At 46.2% G+C, this 15400-nt stretch overlaps 1 long non-coding RNA gene across 1 annotated transcript in view; it reads right to left on the bottom strand.

Annotated features, from left to right (window-relative positions):
• Positions 1–15400, bottom strand: part of LOC144771658 (uncharacterized) — a 335630-nt gene that overhangs the window by 190334 nt on the left and 129896 nt on the right. Inside the window, exon 3 of the long non-coding RNA XR_013599415.1 lies at positions 5643–5687. This is a non-coding gene — a long non-coding RNA (uncharacterized LOC144771658). The remainder of the gene's footprint in view (positions 1–5642; positions 5688–15400) is intronic.

Below are 15400 nucleotides of genomic sequence, written 5' to 3'. Positions count from 1 at the left end.
TTTGAATAACTATACATTTGCTACATAATCCTTCTTCTGCTTCATAATCTGTAGATTTTAACAAAAAAGACATTTCTAGCTCAAAGGGTTCAAAAGTTACTAAAAAAGGAGCAGCACGTGCTTCAGCGCAGCGGAAGGCCCTTCGCAAAGGGTGGCTGGTCACCTTTCTGTTGATTGTAGCTATATTTCTGTGTTAAACCAGTACTAAAGAGGTCTAACCATTGATCAGATCATGTTAACGAGTGTTAAAATGAAAAAAACAATGAACTAATATTATCACAAAATGTGCCACATTACGCCTCATAATTTGCATTTTCCTGCCACACAATTTACTCAACCCTGCTGCATAATTTGTTCCTCCCCTGCAGCATGTTTCCAGTGGCCCTGGACATGGTATAGCCCAACATAATAAGGAAAAATAGTGATAATTTATTGGCATGGCATAAGGAAGGACTTTTGAACCAGGATATGCACATGTTCCTGAGAAATGATCACCCACAAATACAAGTTTTTATCTATGATCCTAAAAATTCACAAAAATGCGATGGATCCGCCAGGATACCCTATAATTTAAACAATAGGTAGCACTTTTGAAAATTCTTCTATCTACATGGATCCTATTTTTGGAAGAATATGTAAAGAAGTTACCGTCCTATGTCCAGGATGCAGGAGATTTTTTCAAAAATAATTTTTTATATCACGTTGCATAGTGAATATGTATGGATGACAATGGATGCTACAGCATTGCACACAAGTATAAGGCACTCCGAATGGTTGGGGTAATGGAGAACTTCCTCAGGGCAAGTAATGGAAGCACAAACAAATACTCAGATTAATGGCTATGTGGTGTTTGGAGAATAACTGCTTTTTGGTTAACAATTAATTGTTTAAACGGATAAGACGTACAACTATGGGCATGTGATTTGACACCAGCTATGAAAATTTGCCTATGGGCTGGTGAGAGAAGCTCCACCCTAATAAATGGTCAACGTATGTGGTGTTGTGGTCTAGATATATCAACAATCTCTCCATACTCATATCTGGCAGAAAGATTTAAAGAAAAAGAATACTCTTTGACAATGAATATGGATGCTAGAACCAAAGCCAATCTCAGAGTAAGTGAGAATCTACTCATCAAGAAAAAAAAAGAAAGAGTAAGTAGATCAAGAATACAACGTTTAGACTAATAACAACATGCAGTAAAGAGAAGGGTGCAATTCAGAAAAAAATACAAAAGTACTGGTTCCTAAATAAGAATGATACCATGATAGGCTGAGCAGCCCCACATAAACTAGGAGTCATCCATGAAGGATGAACTAGTGCAGAGCAGTCCAAAGATGGAACACCAGGAACCTGCTAAAAGGAAACTGTGGTTTTAAAAAACTGTAGTAGATATAAAGAGTGCCAGTATGGAATATAGAAAACTGAACTTGATTCCCCTTTTTACAGCACCTGTGGAACGATCCAAGGGAGTTATCAATGCAAGGGCGATTATGCAGTGTATTGATTGACCTGTTCTTGTAGTATGCAGTATGTGGGAAGTACCATCTTGCAAGTCCATAAAAGGATATGTGCAAACAGAGATAGAGTTAAGAACTTCTATTTGCCTCCTCACTTTGATGAAATACACAACAGCAATGGCAGGGACTCTGTTCCAAAGAGTGTCAGAGGAGGACACTAAGAAAAATATCTTAGCAGGCTAGAATCAAGATACATCATTGAGCTAAACACTAACACAACCAATGGCCTCAATATGGAGGAAGGTTTTTACATGCATTTATAACCTGCGTGTCTCACTTGTTCAGTGAAGAGAACGCATGATGGTCAGGATACTAGAGATATAACCTGTGGTTCTGGACTCTCTGAACAAGGATCAAAACATCCTAGAAATGTATGGAAATGATTGCAGTTCAAGTGGAGGTATTATGTATAGGATTGCTTATAACTTATAAGAATACAATACATTTAAAATACTTCTCAAATTCACTTAAAAAATATAGTTTACGTACAGTTGTGTTTGAAAAATAAAACTGAAAACCAAAGAAAACTGCCAGGTCCCCTTTGCCCTACAGTGCATGACTTGTGCAAAGATCATGCAAATCATAATTCACAAAAATGCAATGCAACTAAAAATACAGTGCAATTGAAAACAAAACATAATCAAACAAATAACTAATGCTATACTGATAGTTGCTTCATTAACCTCTTCAGTGCTCATGTTGTGCTGAACACGTCTGTAGCACTGCTCCTGAAATGCTAAGGATATGTCCCGCATATCTTGGCACTTGATATAAAAAATACCTCTGATGCTCACACCGGAGAGATTCTGTTTTTTAGTTTTTCAGGTCAGGCGGCTGTGGACGATCTGGAGGCTGGTTTTATTTTTTAGATAGTGATGGTTAGCATTCATGACGCTCTGACATCATTATATTAAAAATAAAAGTAGAATGAGTTGATTGGCTTATTTTGCTTTCATTTACACTAATGCTTGGGGGCAGATGTAAGTGGGGGGAAATGTTTGAATGGAGACAATCTCCCCTTTCTACTGGTATATCTGCAGGGGGTGATCCCCAAGCGGAATCCACCCTGTAGACACCAAGAATTACTTTTTGAAGGATGGCCTGGAATTCGGTGAGTGCTTCCCCTATTCCCGGGCACACAGTCTTTCTGAACTTTATTTCGAATCTACATTGATGGGGGAGTAGAAAGCCCACTCAACCCAAGTCAGGTAATTTGGCAAAAAAAAAAAAAGGTTGTGGTGAGGCATTGGGCTGAACCACCACCCAGAAAATGACCAAACAGTTTTTCTGCCTCTTCTTGTCTGGCCACTTAGATGGCAGGGTGGTTTATTTTTGGGCACATAAATGGGTGGGGGTGAACCTCCATAGTATCAGGCTGAGCCACTAACCGATAAATTTCAAGGGGTGAAATCAAGATTTACTTTTCCTTCAGTCTGCCTGCCAGGAGGGCAGAAAGTTGATAAGGCACCAGGGAAGTGTATGTGCAAAATAAATGAGGTTGTGTGATGCCCTAACTGGCATCAGGATAGAACCCACCAACAAAAATTGTCAAAACAACCTTCCTGCCCTCCACGGGGGAAGATAGGAGAATGTTATCTGCCCACATTACACCGTGGGGAAGCCTTCTAGACCCTAGAGAGGTTTATTTTGGCATGGAGCAAGGGGTGTGACAGCCATCATAATCATCGGACCAAGCCAAAATAGACTTGGTGTCCCCCAGGGTAAATATTGGAGATTTACACCCAGGAGCTGAAAGCCCACAAGATGGCAGTCTAGGTATTCTGCCCCTCTGGTGGTGTACATGGGGTGTTTACACACAATCTTCCTGAGTCAATGAAAAGCCCATCTCACCAGGGGAGAAATAGAATACTCCCAAAAAAGTCAGAGGTGAAATTGGCTCACCCAGACATTGAGTCATGCTCCAACAGCAGGACAGGTGCAATGGTCTTTCTGTCCTACTTTGGTGATGGATTAGGGCATTTACCCAGAATCTACTTCGGGGACAGACAGGCCACTAGATTTGTGCAAAAAAAACATCAAGAAAAAAAGGGTGTAGAGAGTCATCACGCAAAATGGTTCAACAATGTTTCTTCCCTCCGTCACCCCGTGGGGACAGCAAGACCATCAAACACCAAGGAAAAATAGGCACAAAGAAATGGTAATTGTCTGCTCATCTAGGCCTTGCACATGCTCCTACTTGGGCACAAAAATGTATTTACCATCCTGAGGGTGACAATCTGAAACAGAGGGACAAAAAGCCCACTAGGCACCCTGGGGAAAATAGTGTTAACAAAACAAAGGGATAGGGTGGCTCATCCCAAAATGTATTTATTTATTTATTTAATGCATTTTTATAAAGCGTGGACTTTACCCAGAGGTGTCAGATCACTGTACAATAGAACCAGTTACATTACATGAGAGAAATGTTACAAAAATGGAAGATACAAAAATAGCAGGCCACAGAATCAAAACACTGCAGGCAAAAGGAACACAATATCAGACACAGCAAGCAAAGAATGTACCGACAAAAATATAAATAAATATAACAAATTTACAATGACTAAAGAACTTCCTGTCGGGGTCTGAGAAGGAAGGAATTAGTTCTGAAAGTGTCTTTGGGATAGAATAGATTTAGGGTCGGCTTTGAAGATCTGGATGGAGGTGATGGCACGGAGCAAAGGCGGAAGCGAGTTCCAGATTCTCACGGCATTACCTGAGAACGATTGAGCCATCAATTTTTTCCTTTTGAAGGAGGGGTGCTCAAGCAGGAACTTTTCGGCATTCCGAGAAGGTCTTGAGCCTCCAGACAATTTCAGTTTGTTCGCCAGACAGTGAGGGGAGGAGAGTGCAAAGCTTTGTGGGTGAGCATGCCGTTTTGTAAATAGCTCTAGCCTCGATGGGAAGCCATCGGAGAGAAGACAGGATAGGAGTGATGTGGTCACTTTGTTTGGACCCTGAAATTAAGCGAGCTGTTGAATGGAGGACGGATTTGAGGTGGGAGAGGTGAGATTTGGGAAGGTCAGTCAGAAGAGAATTACAATAATCCGGTCTAGAGAGAACTAGCAATTGGACCAAGGTTTTTAGGTCTTTCTCCGGGAAGAACCGACGAATACCCCATAGAAGGCGCATCTGATAATATGCACTCTTGGCAATGGAGTTGATGTGTGAGATTAGGTTGAGTGTTTTGTCAAGTATGACACCTAGGGATTTAGCGCAGTCGACAATGATGGGTTTACTGTTGAGTAAATTCAACTGATCCATCCAGGATTGAACAGGAGGCGGGGAGAGAGAGCTAGAGAGGTGGAGGAATTCCGTTTTGGAGGGATTGAGAATGAGGTGGTGAACTAACATCCAGTTGTGAATAGAATTGAGAGTAGAGTTGAGTAGTGAGAGATCTTGAGAGGAAGACACCTTGAGGTAGATTTGGGTGTCATCCGCATAGAGATGGTAGAGGATTCCAGATTTGCTTAGGAGGTTCCCTAATGGTTCCAAATAGAGATTAAACAGAGTGGGAGCAAGGATAGAACCTTGAAGGACTCCTTGACCAACCACCTGTGGAGATGAGAAACTGTTTGCAATCTTGATCATTTGGGATCTGTCCCAGACGAATGAGGCAAACCATTTGAGTACTGTGCCTTCCACGCCAAGTCTCTGTTGAAGAATGTTAAGGAGGGTGTTGTGATTAACAGTGGCAAAGGCTGCAGAGAGGTCAAGAAGAATCAGAAGGCACGATTCCCCTGAATTGAGTACATGGAGCGCATCATCGATCACTCGCAGCAGAGCTGATTCGGTGCTGCAATTTTGAATAAAGCCAGACTGGAACATGTCAAGGAGATTATTGTCCATAATTTGTTGGGAAAGTTGTTTTGCAACACATTTTTCTGAGATATTTGAAAAAAAAGGGAGATTGGTGATGGGACGGAAGTTATTGAGGTTGTTCGCATCTGCAGAGTGTAAATGTATTTCTGTCCCACCTGTGGCAGATTGGGTGTGTTTACACACAATCTACCACTTGGGGACAGAAGGCCCACTATAATTCAAGGGAAAATAGGCCCACAAAAACATGAGCATTTTATTGTGCCCCACTAGGGGAAGATTAGGGTTATTGTCTGTCAACCTTACCTTCAGTAAACAGAATTTCCACTAGGCAAGGGGAGGAACCAGGCCCTAAGGGGAAAAAGTGTCAGATGGCTCATTTAGGCATTGTATCATGCTTACATTACAAAATAGGCACACCAGTCTTTTTCCCCTCCCCAATATGTCTCACCACAGAGCAGAAATCACACTAAACTCAATGGATATACACAGATACACAAACACATTTATCTATATATATTTTTTGTGTGTGAAATATGAGGGATGATTGCAGCCTGCCCATTGAAAATGGCCCTTTTTGCAGGGTTATTCCCAAACTTTTTTCTTCCTATCTTTTCCTGACCAGTTTGTGTTGGTTTTAGGACTCTGGGCACTTTACCACTGCTAATCAGTGCTAAAGTGCATATGCTCTCTGTGTAAATTGTAGTATTGATTAGTGTTTCCATGATTGGCTGTTTGGTTTTCTTGTCAGCCACTAGAAAAGTGCACTGAGTGTGCCAGGGCCTGGGAATCCAATGCTATGCGCGGGCCTGCAGTACCGATTGTGCCACCCACGTTAGTAGCTCGGAAAAGGTACCTCATACCTGCCATTGCAGAGTCTCTGCACAGTTTGTAAATGTCATATCGACTTGGCCCGTGCACACACTGGTCAGTCCCTAACCTTCCCTTTTCTTACGTGTCAGGCACGCCTAAGGTAGGCCCGAAGTACCCCTGTGGGCAGGGTGCAGTGTTTGTGAAAGGTAGGACATGGCCTGTGTGTGTGGCATGTCCTGATAGTGAATTTCAGCCCATTTAGTTTTTCACTATTGCAAGGCTACCTGTTCCCCATAGGACAAAATTGGAAGTTTGTTTATAACATCTTATAAACATAACTGGCCATGGGAACTATGATGGAAAATACAATTTAGTATGCCTGAACTCAGAATCTAACAATGCATCTTTTAGTAAAAGTGATTTTTACATTCTGTGTTTGAAAATACCACTTTTAGGAAGTAGGTATTTTCTTGCTTAGTCATCCCGTGTGCCTCTGCTGGAATGTGGATTGCCTGTCTGGGTTTTGGACGACAGATGGCTAGGAAGCAAGGGTGGCTCCCGATAGTCTAGGTAGATCAGGATAGGGCTGAATAAACGTGGGTTGAGATCGGGGAAGAGGGAGGAAATTTCCTTGAACCTCAAAGGGCCTGGTCTGCCTCTGACAATGCTGTCTCCACCCCCTGCCAGTAAATCACACCAGAGAAGGCAGAACTGGTTCTGGCTGGGCACAGACACCCTCTGCCTAGAGGATCAAAGGATGTTTGGATACAAATACTGGGGCCAGACCCCTGAACTTTAGAACTCTTTTGGACCAAGAAGACTGCCAAGAAAAAGAGCTGGAGAAGCGGTGAGGAGGGACTACCACACTGCTGTGTGCTTTGCTGTGTTGGCCTGCAGTGGCTGCTTCTGTCTAGGGCAGTGAAAGGACTGGACTGAATGTTCTGCAATTTACTTTTGTGAGTTTCTCCAAGGCCTTGAGGTAGAGCTTGCCCCTTGTTCAAGAAGTCTCAGGAACAGCAAAGACTTCAAGCTCTTCTGCCCTCAGAACTGGGGACTGTTTGTTGTGTGCTGCAACAGGAGAAACTCAACGAGGTCTACGATGTTGCCTCTGTGTCCTGAAGGCACTGCCGCAACACCCCACCGTGACCCAGACCTCACCGACTACACCTGCTGATGCCACTACCGAGCCGCTGGTGACACCGCGACCTGTGGGCACCACACTCTGCACAACCTCACTTCACGATGGCGCCTTGGCACTGCAGAGTGCACTGTCGCAATACCGCGACCCTGGTCTCACTGACGACGCCTGCTGATGCCGCCACCGAGCCGTTGCTTGCACCGTGACCTGTGGTTACCACACTCTGCTCCGCCGTGCTTCAAGACGACGCCGTGGTATCCCCGATGCCGTTGCTTGCACCGTGGTTCCAGGGCACCGTTCGTAATGTTATACGACGCATTGCCCTCATCCCGCACCACAGCGCCTTCATCTCGCACCGCAACCCTGGTCACATCAACGAAGCCATCTGATGCTACCACTGAGATGCTGCTCGCACCGCGACCTGAGGATACCGCAGGCCGTACCACTGCACTTCGCACGGCAGCACACAAAGCCTGCCGATGCCAGCTTTCCTGACTCCAACGGAAAGTCGATCGACCTGCAACTCGTGTGACTTCAAGGGCCCAAATGACTACTGCACCAACCTCCGGAACCGACGTGTGCGGTCGCCGTGTGTTCGGAAGCTCAACGAGAGGTCGCCGACGCCCTGCATTTCTAAAAGGTACTCTTTGCGGGTCTTCCCGACACTGTAGCTGGCTCACAACACTGGGGTCAGCTAGAACTGTTTGGATTTGTTTGCTCACAACGCCGTGATAGCCCCGGACGGATCTATCGACATCAAGGAACTTTTTTATTATTTTGATAATTTGGGATTTTTATTGTTTTTGGTCTTGTCTTAAGTATATAAAAATATTGGATATTTTTCTAAACTGGTGTGGTGTCCTTTTGTAGTGCTTATACTGTATTGCTGTTGGTTATGTGCAAATACTTTGCACACTGCCTCTAAGATAAGCCTGACTGCTTGTGCCAAACTACCAAGGGGGTGAGCAGGGGTTAATTTAGGAGTATAACTCCCTTATCCTGACTAGAGTGGTGGTTTCTGCCTGGCTTTGGCACATGCCCTAACCTGCCAAAAATCTCATTTCTGACACTGCCCAGGCGTTGGACTGCACCCCAGCTCTCCAATGTCTCAACCGTCTTTTTGCCCAACTGGGCCATAACGCATCCCCATTCTCCTGGAAAACTGGAGGAAATTTGGATCCTTTTAGAAATATTCTTGAGATATAAGTTTGCAGAGTGGGATGAATCCCAGCTTCCTTTCACTTGCCTTGCTGGATTGCTGCACTTTTCAGCCTCTGGGTCAGTTGACAAGCAGGGAACCCTACTCAACCCAGATATTTCTGAAATCTAGACATTCAGGGGAGTCCATGGTGGTATGATTGGTATGGAACTCTGTATGTTGTCCTACCCAGAATTCTTTACAAGCCTCAACCTTTGGCTAAAAACACAATTTTTTTTTTACATTTCTGAAAGGAAAAGTTTAGGATCCACAATGTTCTTACCATCCAGCATTCCGATACCTGTCCCAATAAAAACAGTACCGCACTTGTATGGATTTCTGAGTGGGCCTAGTGCCTGCAGAAGGAAAGGTCCCAAAACACAACATGGACAGATTACATTTTTTCACTCAATACCAACACTTATTTTTTGCGATGTGGGTAGCTGCGGATTTTGGACCTTGGCTTGACTGCAAACTATGGAAACCTACAAAGCCCAGACATTTTTTAATCCAGGGGAGTCCAGGGTGGATTGACTTGCATAGATCTCATGACTTATTTTTGCCCAGTAGCCCTTGCAAAACTCAAGCTTTGTCTAAAAACATGCATTTTCCGTTTTGTAGTTTGGTAATTTGAAAATCTGTTTGAATCGTTTTTGTGTTAGAGATTTAAAGTGACTGATCCTTTACTGTTCAGATTTTGCCCTAGCTGCATGTAGTTTTCCTCTGTCGACAGGGGTGTGTGTGTCTGTGTGTGTATGTGTGTGTGGGGGTGTTTGTGTGTATGTGTATGAGCGTGTGTGTGCGTGTGTGTGCGTGTGTGTGTGTGTGTGTGTGTGGGTGGGTGTGTGTGTGTGGGTTTGTGTTACTATCCTTGTGGGGACTTGGGTGTGATAAAACACTCACGCTGTGGGGACTTGATTGCACTGTGGAGACCTGAACCCAAGTCCCCACATGGTAAAGTCTTGTAAATGATTGGAAATGACTTCAAAAACATCTGTGCCAATTTTTACAACTTTTTCAAAAATTGCCTTGTGGGGACCTGTGTTTCACCAAGTGTGTTTATTTTCTTTGCTCGCTCTGCCCCTGTAGACAGGAGGTGGTACTGCAGCCCTAAACACACTTAGCATATTAAACACACTTCAGCAATTGGATCCTATCTAGAAACACAGAGGATAGTGATTTTAAAGAACCATACCTATCAGAAAACAGAATACCTTAATACAATGACCTTTTTAATTGTATGCAACCTTTTTTCCAAAGTTATAAACCCCACAAATAGAAGCATGTGGGTCATATTGCATTATATCTTAATTATAATTAATTATATTCAGATAGATTCATTAACATGTCTTTGCTGCGCAAAAATGTTTCTTAAGCTAAGCTGCCATTTATTTCATTCTGTGACGTGAATGAAATGAGAAGCAGTCTAAAATGTGATGAAAGCATATTTTCATTTGTAGTTGTAAAAGAATTACAAAGCTGCAAGCGTTTTTCTTTTCTTTTGTTTTATAATAGTATAGTTTGCAAAAGTGCAATTTCAGGAACACATAAAACGATCTTTCTAATCCCATTAAAGTTTCATAGGAATAACCAAGAATTAATTCCAATTGGACTTCTGCACTTGCAGTTAAAATCATCAAACTCTCCTGATCCATTCCCAGGAATGAAAGTGAAACCAGTCAGGGAAGTTAAAAACACCATGCAAGGCCAAGGTCAATTTGCATGTGAAAGCTCAGGAGCAGCTCGCTCTGCTCAAGGTGCCGTAATTGTTCCTTTCAAAATGAATAGCCTGCCATCCCCTCCTCCCACGGCCTCAGGTTAAAGGGCACCCATCACCTTTGACTGTATGGAGACGGCCAACTCCTTCCTCTTCAGCCGTGTCCTGCTTCTGAACGAATAACTGGAGAATCAACCCAGTGGGTATTTCTCTGTTTTCACATGTTAACATTATGCTATTGGAAAGTTACCCCAGTATTGGAACTTTCATAGATTCCCATGCTTTGTATCATTCCCCGTCGTCGGAATGGGAGTCTCGGTAACAAAAATACCATAGCTGTAGGTACAAAAGACCAAGGAAAAAGGCCTAGGCCTCATTCCCTTTTGTAGCATATCACCCTCTTTGTGTAAAAGAGACCAAACTCAGGCCTCAGCCAATCAGAAGTGCCTCGCCCCTTAGAACCTTCCTGAAGGAACCTCAGAGCCTCAGATTTTCTACCACACGTTGTGCTTAGGGAGTCTCCTTTGAGCTCTGCTCAACTTCTACTTTTACTAAGGATTTCTTCAGGATTATTACTTCAAACTCTACAACTTCACTTCAGGATTGTTGGCTGCCTTCCAGGATGTCAGAAATGGAGAAGAAAAAAGCCCTTTTCAAGCCTTGTTCCACCTGTGGTAAGAAAAGGCTTTTTGTGGAGGATAGGCACAAGGACTGCATTTACTGCCTCTATCCTGACCACTAGGCTGCGGACTGTAAAATCTGTCGCACTTTTTCGGCCAAGACCCTCCGGGACCGTGAGGGAAGACTCTTGACGTGGCTCCATAAACTGAAAACCAGGAAGGATACTGTCTCCAGTGACAGTGAGGATGCAGCATCGATGTCTTCTTCAAGAAGGTCAGTGAAAAGGGGTAGGGGTTCCCCTTCACCTTCTCTGGAAAGATCTTCCAAGGCCTCAAAAAAGACCCCCAGCGAGTCTGAGAGCCCAGGTCCCAGCAAATCTCCTCACCGAGGTGTGAAGGAGAGGGTAGGACCAGATTCGCCTTCTAAAGGTGAGAAGACTGTCACAGCCTTGAAAAAGCCTTCTTCCCAATCTTCTGAGAGGAGTTCCAAGTCCTCGACGACGAAGATGTCGACGACGGAGGTTCCGTCGACGAAAAAATCAAAGTCTGCATTGTCATCGACGATCCCGTCGACAGGGGAATCGTCGACGATGGTTCAGTCGACAGCGGTTTCTTCACCGTCGACGGCGGCGATGCCAACGACGAAGACGCCGACGAGGGCGTCGCCGACGACGAAGGTGCCGACGACGAAGCCGTCGACGAAGGTGCCGACGAAGGTGCTGTCGACGACAGTTCCAGTCTCACCGTCGACGATGGTACCGACGTCGACGAAGGTGCCGACGATGAAGCCATCGACGAAGGTGCCGACGACAAAGCCGTCGACGACGAAGGTGGTGACGACGAAGGTGCTGTCGACGACAGTTCCAGTCTCACCGTCGACGATGGTACCGACGTCGACGATGGTGTCGACGATGATGTCGACGACGATAGTCTCATTGACGAGGGCGTCGAGGACGACGACTTTGACAATGACAATGGCTGGCGTGTCAACCGTTTCCTCGTCGACGACTTCAATGACCCCGATCTCGTCGACGCGTATACTACCGTTGACGACGGAACCGTTGACGATCTTATCCTCTGAAAAGAGAATAACCATTTCTGTGACACGAATCACGCCGGAGGTTCCTTCTCCGACGGCTATGTCTCCTCTACTGTCAACCATGCTTCTGCAAGAGGGAGATTCAGAGGAGGAGGACCAGGACTCATACAGCTACGCTAATAGTCCCTCCCAACTTCTTGTCAAATGCCAGGACACTGACTCTGAGGGCGACTACGGACGCGAGGATGTGGGCCATCATCAGTCGGCCCAGTCGCAACATCATGCTGAGCAGGAAATGGTTTCAGTGCCATCTTCTTTTCTCCAAGATCTGCATAAGATGCTGCAGGACTATAAATCTAAGGCGAGTAGACCTATTCCAGTGTCGTCCACGCCTGTATCTCCTGCAGAGATGTCGGTCTCATTAGTGACGCCTTCCATTCCAACTCAAGTCTCCCCTCGGCCTCAAATATCCATCCATCATGAGTCCTCCGGGTTACAAGACGTCCATGATGATTCCTCGGATGAGGGTCAGCAATCGGATCATGGCTCAATTCCCGATACGGAATATGACGAGTATATCATTCCGGATCCAGCATCGCCAGTCCCAGATCCTGCGGATTCCCCGCCGGCAGACATTGGGGGCTTCCATCAGCTGATGGAGAGAGCCGCGGCGAGATTCAAGCTAGCCATGCCTAAAGTTGCCACGGATTGCTTTTTATATGATTTCAAGGAGGTTTTTATGAAATCAACTAGGTCCATTCCTATTGTGGATCATGTGTGGAAGGAGGGCCTAAAAGCCATGAAAAACCCAGCGACGGTGGTCCCGGTGCTACCGCATCTGGAGAAAAAATACAAGGCACCAGTTGATGGCCCGGCAGCCTTAACGGGTCATCCCAGACCAGACTCTGTGATCTCTCAAGCTGCGCAGAGGAAATCCCGTAACCCCTCTGCACCCTTAACAACTCCTCCAGACAAGGAAGGGCGGAGGTTGGATAATGTGGGGAAGAGATTCTCGTCGATGGCAAGTTTTCTGGTGCGAGCGGCTAATGCCCTAGCAATCATGGGTAGATATGACCGCCAGCTTTGGTGTGATGTCGCTCCGTACCTTGACCAGCTGCCTCCGGAATCTACGACTGAGGCAAAGAAAATCTTACAGGAGGGAGAAGAAACGTCGATGGAAATCATTGACTGCCCAATGGATATTGCGAAGACGGCGTTCCATTCATTGGCTGGAGCGGCAGTCCTCCGCTGCCAAGGGTGGCTCAAAGCTACTTGGTTTAGGCCGGATATTCAAAACAAGATCCTGGATCTTCCCTTTGATGGGGAAGCATTATTTGGCAAGCTTGTTGACGACACTCTTCAGGACATAAAAAAGGACACAGAGACTGCCAGGTCCTTGGGGACCCTTCAATACAGAAAGTCTCCTGTTAAAGGATCCCGAGGTAGAGGTGGTAACTACAGAGGATCCTATCACCAACAACAACGCTACTCCACCACGGGCTCCGGTTCCCAGCAATACCGTCAGCCTTATCAGCAGCGGCAGGGCCAGTCTACCAACTACTCCAGGCCTTACAATAAGGGGTAGCAGGCTGGGCGGGGACGAGATTCGTCCAAACGCCAATAGCGGCCTCCTGGCTCTTTCTACTGGACCCTCCTTCAAGAAATCATCAGTTGGAGGCAGGGTCACCAAATACCTTCACAACTGGTCCAGGATAACATCGGACCGTTGGGTGCTCAACATCATTCGGAAAGGGCATACCCTGGAATTCACGCAAGTCCCTCCACCCAAGCCCCCGGCAGCCATTACATCACGACACCAGCATCTCCTGCAGCTCGAGGTCCAACAGATGCTCCGGAAAGGAGCGATAGAGCCGGTCCCGACAAACCAAAGGGGACAAGGATTTTATTCCAGGTTCTTCCTGGTGAAGAAGACGCAAATAAAGTGGCGCCCCATTTTAGACCTCAGGGAGCTAAACACCTATCTCATCTCCCTGTCCTTCCGATGGTCTCTCTCCAGGACATCTTGAAGCTCATCAGCCCGGGGGATTTCATGGCCATGCTCGATCTCGAAGATGCATATTTCCACGTTCCGATTCACCCAGCACACAGAAGGTTTCTGCGATTCACAGTAGCCAAGAGCCATTTTCAGTTCAGGGTCTTACCCTTTGGACTCCGTTCAGCCCCAAGAATTTTCACAAAGGTGCTGGCGCCAGTAGCAGCTTTCCTGCGAAAGAACCATTTCCAGGTCTTCCCCTACCTGGACGACTGGTTACTGAAGGCTCCGTCCAGACAGACAGCGCAGGAGGCTGTCCAAGCTTGTACCAATTTGTTTCAGAATCTGGGGCTTACTCTGAACAACGAAAAGCCTTCCCTGCTCCCGTCCAGGAAGGCTCGCTTCCTGGGAGCCATCTTGGATTCCAAGCTCTCAAAAGCCTTCCCTACTCAGGAACGGAGAGACAAATTACGAACCCTGGCTCAGGACTTGCGCACAAAAAAGTGTCTTTCAGTTCGCCGCTACAAGTCTCTGCTGGGAGTGATTTCATCGTGTATCCCACTAATTCCCCATTGCAGACTGAGAATGCGTCCTCTACAGGAGCAACTAGACAACCAGTGGCAGCAGGTCCACGGTTCATTCGAAGACAGAGTGATGATCACTCCAAGCATGAAGGAAGCAGCTTTATGGTGGACAAATCAAGACAACTTGTCCCAAGGTCTATCCTTCGCAAGCGAACCATCTCCGCAAGTGATAACTACGGACGCGTCATTGGAGGGTTGGGGGGCAGTGAAGCAAGACCTGCATGTCAGCGGTCATTGGTCGCCCCAGGAGAAACGCCTCCACATCAACCTGTTAGAGCTTCGGGCGATACGGCTGGCTCTGCAAGCTTTTCTTCCTCGCCTGAAAGGTTCACATGTGCTTATCAGGACGGACAACACCACGGCCATACACTATGTGAACAAGGAAGGGGGAACCAGATCTCGTCCATTGTCACAAGAAGCTCAGCAGATCTGGGAATGGGCGATCCTTCAGAGGGTTTCGCTGAGAGCAGAACCCTTGCCAGGCGTCCTCAACGAAAACGACGACAGACTGAGCAGGTCATCCTCAGTCAGCCACGAATGGGAATTGAATCAGAGAGTCTTGGAGGAGGTCTTCAGCCAGTGGGGCAGACCGGAGATCGATCTTTTTGCCACTCCGACCAACAAGAAATGCCGGTCTTATGCAAGCAGGCTTCCCCATCGAGGTTCTCTGGGGAGTGCACTTTCGATAGCATGGTCGAGGACATTTGTTTACGCTTTTCCTCCCATACCTCTGATCCCACGACTCATCAGGAAGATCAAGGTGGAGCCGTGCAGGATGATCCTTATAGCTCCTGCTTGGCCGAGGCAGTTCTGGTTCACGGAACTCCATCTGCTCTCGATAGCCCCTCCTCTTCCTTTGGAGGTTCTTCCAGATCTCCTCACGAGTCCAAGGGACAAGTTTGGCACCCGGATCCGCAGTCCCTACACCTGACTGCATGGCTCCTGAACAGCGAGAATTTATG

Source organism: Lissotriton helveticus, chromosome 8 (assembly GCF_964261635.1).
Source record: "Lissotriton helveticus chromosome 8, aLisHel1.1, whole genome shotgun sequence".
Lineage (NCBI taxonomy): Eukaryota > Metazoa > Chordata > Amphibia > Caudata > Salamandridae > Lissotriton > Lissotriton helveticus.
This window is presented reverse-complemented; position numbering and strand designations above follow the sequence as displayed.